The sequence below is a fragment of the Pipra filicauda genome, unplaced genomic scaffold (assembly GCF_003945595.2).
Source record: "Pipra filicauda isolate LSUMZ 115617 unplaced genomic scaffold, ASM394559v2 scaffold718_size133179_pilon, whole genome shotgun sequence".
Classification (NCBI taxonomy): domain Eukaryota; kingdom Metazoa; phylum Chordata; class Aves; order Passeriformes; family Pipridae; genus Pipra; species Pipra filicauda.
The window spans coordinates 42999-54094 of NW_024104885.1; the positions used below are offsets into that span (position 1 = coordinate 42999).

The window sequence follows — 11096 nt, forward strand, 5'->3', positions numbered from 1 at the left end:
GTCTAGGAGTCAAAGAAAGTGGGGTCTGGAAAACCAGGAATGGCTGAGCAGGGGGTCCCAGTGCCCAGGAAAAGGGGGTGCAGGGGGATCCCAATAATAATAGGGAAGAGAAGGAGGGAACAATGGGATGAGGCTCCTAAGTGCTGATTTCCAGGGGCAGGAAGGTGGGGAGAGGGCAGGGAAGTGCCCCCAGGGAAAGGGATCCCTGAGCGGATCTGCTGGTCAGGGCCAGAGTGGGAACTGGGAACAAGGATTTTGGGAATGCAGAGCAGTGGGAGGGGGGGTTGCCCTTTCCCTCCTGCCCATCCTGCGCTTCCCAGAGCCCAGGCATGCCAAGTTGCCCCCAGTGACCCAGTCACTGCCAGTTGATCCCACTTGCTGCCAGTGTCAGTCATCCCCAGACACTCCCAGTATGACCCCACTATGGGCCCTGTTGCTCCCAGAATGATCCCACTTGCCCCAGTTGTGGTCCCAGTCCCCCCAGTATGGTTCCAGTATCTTCCAGTTGATCCCAGCTGGGTCCCAATCTGTCCCCAGTTGGTTCCCAGTGTTGGCCCTGTAGGTCCCAGTAACCCACCATAAGGTTCCGTTCACACACCCTGTAATCCCAGTGTGATCCCAGCCACTCCCAGTATAGTTCCAGTCACTTCCGGTACGATCCCAGTCATTCCCAGTGTGATTCCAGTTGCCCCTGACATGGTCCCAGTTGCTTCCTGTCAACACCAGTATGATCCCAGTCAACGCCAGCATGAGCCCAGTTGCTTCCAGTCACTCCCAGTATGATCCCAGTTGCCTACAGTGTGTGGCCACTTGCTCCCAGTATTAACCCAGTCACTCCTAGTATGATGCTCTTAGGGGTAGGTGCAATCGTGCAAGAATTTGTAATGGAAATCTAGAACTTGTTTTGCTTAGAAAAACTGCAAAATGCCTTTTCAAACGGGTTAGATGGGGTTTTTTCCCTCCTGCGTTTCAGAGAAAGTTGCAGGGAAGGTGTGAGCAGCTCTCTCTCTCTGTGGTATACAGAAAGATGACATGTTTGCAGACATGTACAAGGCCTCCTGGGGCCGGGGGGGGGAGAGAGGGAAGATACAAGAAGCCTTGGAGAAGGTGGGGCATGGCCTTCTTCCCCTGAAAGGTCTGATGTGCTGCATCATAAAAATGTGTTTCTTGCATCTGAAATAAACCTTTTTTTAATCCTTCCACTGCCTTGGTGTTCTTGGGAAGAATACCTGCATATGTTTACGTTACAATGCTTTTTACTCCCAGTTACTCGCAGTCCCCCCCAGTATGATCTCAGTCACTCCCAGCATGATCTCAGGTGCTCCCAGTATATCCCAGTTGCCCCCAACAGGGTCCCAATTGCACCCAGCATATTCCTAGCCACTGCCAGTATGATCCCAGTCACTCGCAGTATGATCCCAGTTGCCCCCAGCACAGTCCCAGTTGCTCCCTGTTCCTCCCAGTTGCCAGTTTCACCCAGTTGCCACTAGCATAGTCCCAGTCACTGCTAATATGATCCCAGTTGCTCCCAGTATATCCCAGTTGTCCCCAACAGAATCCTGATTGCCCCCAGGATGCTCCTTGTCACTCTCAGTATGAGTCTACTATGATCCCAGTCACCCAGTCACCCTTAGCGTGATCCCAGTGTCCCCCAGTATGGGCCTAGCTGCTCCCAGTGTGATCCCAGTATGGTCCCAATTGCCCCCAGAATGGTTTCAGTTGCTTCCCATTCCTCCCACTGTGATCCCAGTTGAACACAGTTGCCCCTAATATAGTCCCAATGTGACCCCAGTCTCTCCCAGCATGGTCCCAGTCACCCCTAGTATGGTTACAGACACTCCATATGATCCCAGTGTAGCCCAGTCTCTCCCAGTATGAGCTCAGGATGATCCCAGTGTAGCCCAGTCACTCCCAGGATGATCTCAGGATGATCCCAGTGTAGCCCAGTTGCTCCCAGGATGAGCCCAAAGCTCCTGGAACACCTGGAGGACCCACCCAGAGAAGGGTCCTTCCAGGTTCTGCAGCTGCAGAAGAGCCCCCAGGAGCCGAGGTCCCCCCAGAGCCCCCCCAGGCAGGAGAAGGTGGTGACAACTCTCTGGCCCCAGGAGTGCAGGAGTGTGTCCAGCCCAACCCCCCAACAAGGGGCTCCCACAACCCCTCAACACCTCCAGGGATGGGGAGCTCACCGCAGATATCTTGGGAGAGTCTCATTTTGGGTTTTGGGGGTGGAGGTTTGGAGCTTGGGGAACTCCAGAGCTGAGTCCCAAATGTCCCTTGGGGGTATATTGAGCAGTTCTCAGGAAGTGGGTTTTTTGGGGGGGTTTTGGTGGCGGCTGCCAGATTATGCCAATGGTTGGAATTAAAGGAATTACAGAGCTGTGATTGAACCACTTTTGTCCTGCAGCTTTTAATGATGGAAAATCAGATATAGAAAATGAACTATTCATTACCACAGATGAACAGACAAAAGATTTTAATCAGAATTATTTACTACACAATATAAATGTTAAAACTACCAGTAGTATAGTATAAGATTGTTGAAACAATTATACTAAAGCTGGCAAAAAATAAATAATTATTAAGTAGAGATTGATGTGACTCACCCAGACCAACACTTGTGGGGAAATCTCTGCTCTCAGCCTCCAGGAGTGACCTTTGAGGGGGTCTCCAGCCAAGGGAGGAACCTCCACTCATACACCTCAAGAAGGGTTATGTTGGAAGAACCTGCCCCTGGGAAAGGGGACTGGAACTTTACAGTATAAAGTAATGGACTGACAGCCATTGGACTCCAGGGGTTGCCTCACCATCAGGATGTTAATTCAGGGTTGAACCCAGACTGGTTCCAACATCTCCTGGCCTGGCCTGGGCCCCTCTCAGCTCAGCACTGATACATTTGCAAATAGGGCATTGTCTTGGTCCCATTCCAGGGGGGAATGTCCTGCCACAGTGTCCCAGTGTGCCTGTAATTCCATCCTGCCCTGCAGTGTCACAATGGTCCCTTGATTCCACAACTTCCCCAAGTGTTTCCAGGTTCCTTTGGTTCCATGAGGCCCCCATGTCACAAAGGCCCCTGGATTCCATGAGTTTCCACAGTGTCTCAGGGTCCCTTTTTTCCAGGAGGCCCTGCAGGCTCCCAATTGTCCCTTGATTGCAGGAGGTTCCCAAATGTCTCAGGGTTCTTTGGTTCCAGGAGGCCCTGCAGTGTCACCTTGGCCCCTTCATTCCATGCAGGCCCAGGCAGAGGAACCCCAGCACGGAGCCCCCGACCCCCGTCAGCATCTTGGGGGGCGGCGTCCGACGGCAGCTCGGGGTGGGGGGGCAGCTGGGATATACTGGGATATACTGGGATATACTGGGAGAGACCAGGAGTGACTGGGGTCATCCTGGGACTGACTGGGCCCTGTGGAACACCCTGAAAGTTCTGGAGGGGCTGTTTTAAGTGAGCTCTGGAAAACTGTCCTGGCTGTGCAGGGCAGGGAATGCTGATGTTCTGCAGGCCCCCAGCTCTGCTCTCTGGCTCCTGGTTTCCCTCGTGCTGGGCAGTTTGAGCCCAGGCAGGGGCAGCCCTACAGGAGGTTGTGGTGCTGCAGGGCCCAGGGGCTGCGCCCCGAGGAGCTCCTGCCCCAGGGGCTCAGGGACCTGGCAGTCTGTGCTGCTGGGGGCAGGATCGTGCCCCGGGCTGTGGCTCCTGGGTGCAGAGGAGGAAGGAGAAGCACAGCTTTGGTCCCCACTCTTGTGTCCGGAGGTGCAATAGGCTGGGCTGGGGGTGGTGGCCTGGCTGGTCTCTCTTTGGCCTCGGTTGTGGGGTCTGCAGGGCCAAGTTTTGCCCTGCCCTGTTTGCAGCCTGGTGCTGACCCACTGCTGGGGCCCCCGGGCAGGTGGGTGTTTCTGCCCTGGGCTGTTCTCACTCACACCACATGTGTGAGGGGGCACTGAGGTGTTCTCCTGCCCCAAATCCTGTGTCTTGGACACTCTTCGTCCTTTCCTGGAGCATCTTCTCCCAAGCTGGGTCCTTGCCTGTTCCTCCCTGGAGCACAAACCGGGCCATTTGCAGTGGGACCTGCTGGGGGACCTGCCCTGGTCCCCGTGGCTCTGCTCTCTGGGGACAGGGAGCCTTTGGGGACTCTCTCACAAGCCACCCCCACTCATGTCCTGCTGGTCACCCAGGTGGCCCTGGCAGTGCTTGGGAACATGAGTGGGATGGGGGGTGTGCCCACCCGTGCCAGCAGGGAAGGGCACAAGTTCCAGGGGGGATGTCCAGGGAGACAGGACACTGCAGAGGAAGGGCCTGGGGGGTGCAGAGTGACAATAGAGTGGGGAGGGCGGATCTTTGGCATCCCCTCCTCTGCTTGCTTCAGGCTTCAAGAAGACACCACAGGAGAAATCCCATGGAGAAATATTTATTGATCAAAGACTATTAAAAGCCTCAGAAACAGGGGGGAAAACGTCCTTCCTGGGGGACACCAGTCCAAGGAAACTCCTGGTTACTGTCCAGGCAGGAGCAGGTGCCCGTGGGCTCCAGGGGTTTAATGCAGATAAAATCACTGGGGGGGCTCCTTCAGCAGCAGCATTTAATGCATTTGGACAGGCCAAGGACCATCTCCAAGTCCTGCACAGAAGGGCTTCACCCTCCTCAGGATCCCTGAGTGACACAATGACACCAAAACCCAGAAATGACAGAGCAGCTGCACCCACTAACTTGGATTTTTCCTTTTTCAAATGTCATTTAACTCACTAAATCCATCTCTTGCCTAGGAATGGTACAGCACAGTCAGGCACATAAAGAATTTGAAGGGCCAACACCCATTTACCAATTCCAAATTTTAATGGTTGAAAGAAAGGCCCATTTTCCTTTTGCCCTGTGCCACCACCAACAGGAATCGTTTCTGACTAAATTGTCTTTTACTCTTATTTCAAACCCAACACGCCACTCCAGGATCTCCCAAGACATCCATTTTCTCCCTCCCAGTGTCCATGGAGCAGAGGTTCAGCTGGGGATGACACCTCCGGGCCTTCCCACACACCTTCCAAGGGCAGGAGCCTTCCTGCCTGGCCGGGAGCCCTGGGGGGAGTCCAGGCTGTGGCAGCTCCTGTTTGTCCCTTCCCCACGCACATTCCAAATCCCTGCTCTCACACTAAACCCTCCAAAGCTTTCCAAACCCAAATCCTTTCTTCTGTTCCTCCCTCACTGGGACCATTTCTGCCTCCTTCCCCTGCAGCTGGAGGAACCTCCCCAGCTGCTGCTGCTCCCTGGCATCAAACCACACCTTCCCAAACCCTGACTATTGCTCAGTTCAAAGAACAAATCTAGAGATTTCAGTTCACTTCTCTTTTCTCTGACAAAACAACAGCAACTGAAAAACCGTATTATAATCCACAAACTGAATCTCTAATTCACTAATCACTAATTGAAGATCGGCACAATTAACACAAATCCAACCCCTGCAAACACTAAAGCTGACACTAAAGAATGCTCTGAACACACAGTCCCAGCTTAACAGCTGCTGTGGCAATTTACCTTCCTTCAAATATTTCATGTGCACCAAACACTTTAAAATTCACACAGGAACAAACTATCACATTTAACACTTACAGCAAGTGAATTTTTTCTTTTTTATATCTATTATGGGCATCCCCGAGTCAGACAGGATTCTAATACTATAACACACACTCCCAGTAACACACACTCCCCAAACACTTCACTTTCTCCAGCACTGACCATTGGCTTTGACAAACACAGTTACCTGAGCAAAGCCCTCCCCAAAGCAGCTCTATGGGCAAGAGCTCTGTGTGTGACTGATCTGTGGGCAAAGCACACGGGGGGCCTGGAACCCACCCCCTGACCCACACGTGGGGCCTGGAACCCACCCCCTGACCCACACCTGGGGCCTGGAACCCACCCCCTGAACCACACCTGGGGCCTGGAACCCACCCCCTGACCCACACCTGGGGACAGGAACCCACCCCCTGAACCACACCTGGGGCCTGGAACCCACCCCCTGAACCACACCTGGGGACAGGAACCCACCCCTTTCACTCAGTCAGTAGGGATTTCTTCTCATAAGCCAAATATCACACTCCTTCTTTTACAGTTCTATCATCACTTTCACAACCCAATTCTATTCTATTCTGTTCTAGAGCTCCATTTCTAGGATGCTTAGGTATACCTTTTCTATGTTCAGGAATGCCTTAATAAAATTCCAGGGATCTTGCTTTGAACTCACCAGATCCAGGGACTGAGATCTCCCAGAAGAATATTTTCACTGCTCGCTGGAGTCCTCAGGGTCCCGGAATCCCTGGAGGGTCGACAGCATTGTCCCACCTGGCTCACCAAGAATTGTCCCTGAAAAGCGTTGGGAAGAAATGAAACCCTCCAACGCCCCTGGGAAGTGTTGGTGAGCCAGGCACTGCTTTGTTCTGGCTCCCAGAGACAGGGAGCCAATCATTCCAGCCACACCTGTCCCTTTCCAGACTTTTCACACATTTATACATTTGAACAAACAAACAAATTAATGTTCATTGGTTATGATTTACCCGAATTAATGAACTAATGAATTATCTTCATTAATTAAGACTCTAATTAGTATTCTATCCTTAACTGGCTAATTTGGTCCACGTTCTTTGGTCCTCTTAGCACTCCTCCTCAGACACAGAGTCTCCAACTCTCAGGCTGCAATGTCTTTGTAAATCCCCTCTGGACCTTCTGGTTCCTTCAACATGTCCTTGAAGGACCAGGAATTTAAGATCCCAGACGTCCAATCTTCAGCTCCCTCGGGCTTTGTTTATGGAAGCTCATCAGAGCCAGTGCAGAGAAACTCCAAGTTTGGGTGCTTTAAAGATCAAAGCGACAAGAGCCCGTGAAAAGAAACCCGGTCAACTGCTGCCACTGACGAAAATTTGAGGCAAGTTGGATCATTTCCAACAAGACCAACCCCCACCGCGGGGGGGGACCCCGCATCCCCCCGCCCACCGCCGGGGCTCTGCCGGGAACCGCCACCGGGACACCCCCAAAACCAAATCACCTCCCGCGGACCCCCCACGATCCCCACAAGGGGCATTTGCGGCTCAGCTTTGGAGTCCTTCCAGCTCCAAATGTCTTCCCCTGCAAAGAACCCCCTTTCCTGCAGCCCCACCCCCAAAGCAGTGCTCAGCCAATCCGAGCGCGCAGCGCTGATGACTCATCAGTTGCCAGACAGACCCGCAGCGCCCAGCGCTCCCCCCGGACCCCCCCAGGGTCCCCCCTCGGCCCCAGCGCCCCCCGGGATGGGAATTTGGGGAAAGGGGAGGTGGGGGGTGCCCAGGTTGGGCAGGAGGATGTTGGCTCCCCGGAGCCACGTGGCGATCGCCGGATACCAGCGGGGAGTGGGGGGACACGAGACCCCCTGCAGCCCGGGGAGGCGCCGACGCGGAACAGGCTCCTGCAGGACTTGTGACCCCGTTGGGGACCCACGGTGGAGCAGCCTGTTCCCTAGGGACTGTCTCCCCTGCCAAGTACCCCACGCTGGACGGAGCAGACACGGACTCCACTCTACCCCACGCTGGACGGAGCAGACACGGACTCCACTCTACCCCACGCTGGACGGAGCAGACACGGACTCCACTCTACCCCATAGGACGGAGCAGACACGGACTCCACTCTACCCCATAGGACGGAGCAGACACGGACTCCTCTCCCTGAGCGGGAAGCAGCTGTGGGACCCCCATCCCCCTGTGCCGAGGAGCGGAGGGAGGGAATAGCGGATAAAGTGAAGTCCGTGAAGGAGGGAGAGGTGGGGTAAGGTGTTTTATTAGGATTCGTTTGACTTCTCATCCTCCTGCTCGGATCTGAGCCGTTCCCAATCCCATCAATGTCCCCCAGCCGGGTCTTTGTGCCGGGGCGGCGATCGGGCAATGCCCTGTTCCTGCCCCCCGGCCCGGGCCGCGCCACAAAATGGCGGCGGCAGAGCTCGAGTCCCGTCATGATTGGCTGCTTCTCCCGTCACTTTTCGCCCTCGCGCGCTGATTGGTCGGATCGGGCGGGCACTGCTCCCTCCCTTCGTCTGCCGGGCCGGGGCAGCGGCAGCAGCGCTTGGATGGCGCTGAGGCGGCGGCGGAGCTCGGAGGCGGCGCAGGTGGGACCCGCGCTCGGTCCTGCCGGGGCTCGGGGCTCGGGGCTCGCTGCGGGCGGAGGGGGCGGGAGGTGCCGCGGGAAGCGGGGTCTGGCGGGCTCGGCCTGCCCGGGCGGGGCGGTGTCGGCGGCCCTGGGGAGCGGGGTCTGGCGGGCTCGGCCCGCCGTGTCCCCCCGTGTCCCCTCCCCAGGGGCCGCTGAGGGAGCGGCTGCCCGCGGGCTCCTCCTTCCCGCTGAGCCTCGGCGGGCTCGGAACGGGTTTGTGCCTCGGCCTTGGCCGCAAACATCGCATTCGTTCCCTGGGCTGCGACAAGCCGATAATGACACACTCGAGAGACACATTGAGTCGTTATTGTTTCAGAGTTGGCTGTCCGGGGCTGTTTCACAAGTCAAGCACCAACTCGCAAAGCTTTTTACTATTTATCATCATCATCATCATGGCTAGGCTTCGCAAAGGAAGATTTAGGAAGGCGCTATCCACGTTTGTTACAAGCACGCTGGTGGCTAATGAGGCCAATACGAGATAGACATCATCATCATGGCTAGGCTTCGCGAACGAAGATTTGGGAAGGCTCTATCCACATTTGCTGCAGGCACGCTGGTGGCTTATGAGGCCAATACGTGACAGACAAATCCGATTGCAGAAGGCACAGCAGAAAGATTCCTTAGATGGTGTATTCTGCAATACACGGTTCTTTCTGCGTTGCCTTTTTTCCTCGAGGGTGATCCTGCGTGTGTTCTCAAAGGAGACAGCTGCGTTATAGATGGTGTGTCTCCAGGCCTCCCGATTGGAGGCCAGAGTAGACCAGTTATGGTGATCAATATGGCCAAGGCTGAGATGTTGTTTCAGGGAGTCCTTGTATCTTTTCTTCGGGGCTCCTCTCAGGCGGCAGCCAGTGGCAAGTTCACCGTAAAGCAAGATCTTGGGAAGGCGGTGGTCCTTCATCCTGGAGACGTGCCCTGCCCAACGCAGCTGTGTTCTCATCAGCATAGCCTCGATACTTGTGATAGCTGCTTGCTCTAGAACAGATGTATTGGTCACATAGTCTGACCAGTGGATGTTTAGAATTGTACGGAGGCAGCGTTGATGGAAGCGTTCTAAGAGACGCAGGTGGTGGCGGTAGATGACCCATGATTCAGATCCATATAAGAGAGTCGACAACACTATGGCTTTGTAAACACTGATCTTGGTGCTTTTCTTCAAGTGTTTATTACGCCATACTCTTTTATGGAGTTTTCCAAAAGCACTATATGCCTTTGCTAATCTGTTGTCTATCTCTCCGTCAATCTTACCATCTGAGGAGATGAGGCTACCGAGGTAATTAAACTGTTGGACTGATTTGAGCTCTGATTGACCAATGGTGATGTGGGGATGATGGGGGACATCCTGAGGTGCAGGCTGATGGAGGACCTCTGTCTTCTTTAAGCTGACCTCCAGACCAAAGAGCTCAGCAGCATCTGCAAAGCAGGATGTTAAACGCTGCAGGGCTGCTTCTGTGTGGGCAACAAGGGCGGCGTCATCAGCATAAAGCAGCTCCCGGACAAGATGGTTTAAGGTCTTGGTGTGGGCCTTCAGTCGCCTTAGATTGAATAGACTTCCATCAGTACGGTATCGAATGTAGATACCGTCCTGATCATTGAGGTCTGCTGTGGCCCTTTGGAGCATCATGCTAAAGAAGACGGTGAATAGGGTAGGAGCGAGAACGCAGCCTTGTTTCACACCATTCTTAATTAAAAAGGGCTCAGAAAGTGTGTTGCCATATCTGACTTGGCCATGCTGATCCTCATGGAGTGAGATGATCATTTTGAGGAATTTAGGGGGACAACCTAAACGTTCCAAAATCTGCCACAGACCTTTTCTGCTCACAGTGTCAAAAGCCTTGGTGAGGTCGACAAAGGTTACATAGAGACCTTTGTTCTGTTCCCTACACTTCTCTTGCAGTTGTCTGAGGACAAATACCATGTCTGTGGTGCTCCTGTTGGCTCTGAAACCACACTGACTTTCAGGTAGAATTCCTTCTGCTATAGTGGGTATTAGTCTGTTCAAGAGTGTTCTTGCCAGGATTTTGCCAGCAATGGAGAGCAGAGTAATACCACGGTAATTTGAGCAATCAGATTTAATTCCTTTCTTCTTTTAAAAAGTGATAATGACTGCATCACGAAGGTCTGATGGTAGTTTGCCGAGTTCCCAACAGCGCACCACAAACTCGTGAAATTTGGTATGGAGTGCAAGGCCCCCATGTTTCCAGACTTCGGGTGGAATTCCATCAACCCCAGCTGCCTTGCCGATTTTCACCTGCTGAATGGCCTTGAGGGTTTCTCCTAAAGTGGGGGCACTATCCTATTTATACCTGTTAGCAAACAAAGCAAAACAAGCTTGCAAGCAGCTAGGAGACATTAAAGCTCGACAGAACACTTGCTGTTTTAGACTCAGCCCTGGAGCCCTCCTGCTACCAAAACCTGGCAAACCCAAGGCACTGCCCAGCATGGATCACCTGGAATGTGGGTCACCAGGTCTGTGCCCAACATGGATCACCTGGAACATTGGTCACCAGATCTGTGCCCAACATGGTTTGCAGCTGGGGCACTTGTAGGAGTTATTATGGACACAAGACTCCAAGTGACTTCTAGAGATGGACTTGGGCAGGAGGAACCCCCTAGCTGCTGTGTTCACACCTTGTTTTTCCCCCCACAGCAGGATTTCTTCCCAAACCTTGGCCAGATGGAGGAGGAGGCTGTGAGGAAGAGGAAGATGCCCCAGGACCCCCAGGCAGGTGAGGAGGAAGTCAGTGCCCCTTTGCCCCTGTCTTGTCCTGTATCTCCCAGCCGAGCATCGCCCCCGGCTGCAGGACAACCCCGCTGCCGCCGCCGTCCTGCCGGGGCCGGAGTTGGGGGGATGTCCTTGGCCTTCCCTCTGGGCCGGAGGCAAATCCCCTCCCTGTCCTTCCTTCCTGCCCCAGGCCCCAAGCTGAGGACGGAGAGCCCGGAG

At 54.2% G+C, this 11096-nt stretch overlaps 1 long non-coding RNA gene across 1 annotated transcript; it reads right to left on the reverse strand.

The window, feature by feature from the left end:
• Positions 1 to 4384: 4384 nt before the first annotated feature.
• Positions 4385 to 6478, reverse strand: LOC120324819. Its single transcript, XR_005566451.1, has 2 exons — positions 6225 to 6478; positions 4385 to 4642 (listed from the first exon to the last, which is right to left on the reverse strand). It is a non-coding gene; the product is annotated as an uncharacterized LOC120324819 (long non-coding RNA).
• Between the last annotated feature and the right edge of the window lie 4618 nt (positions 6479 to 11096).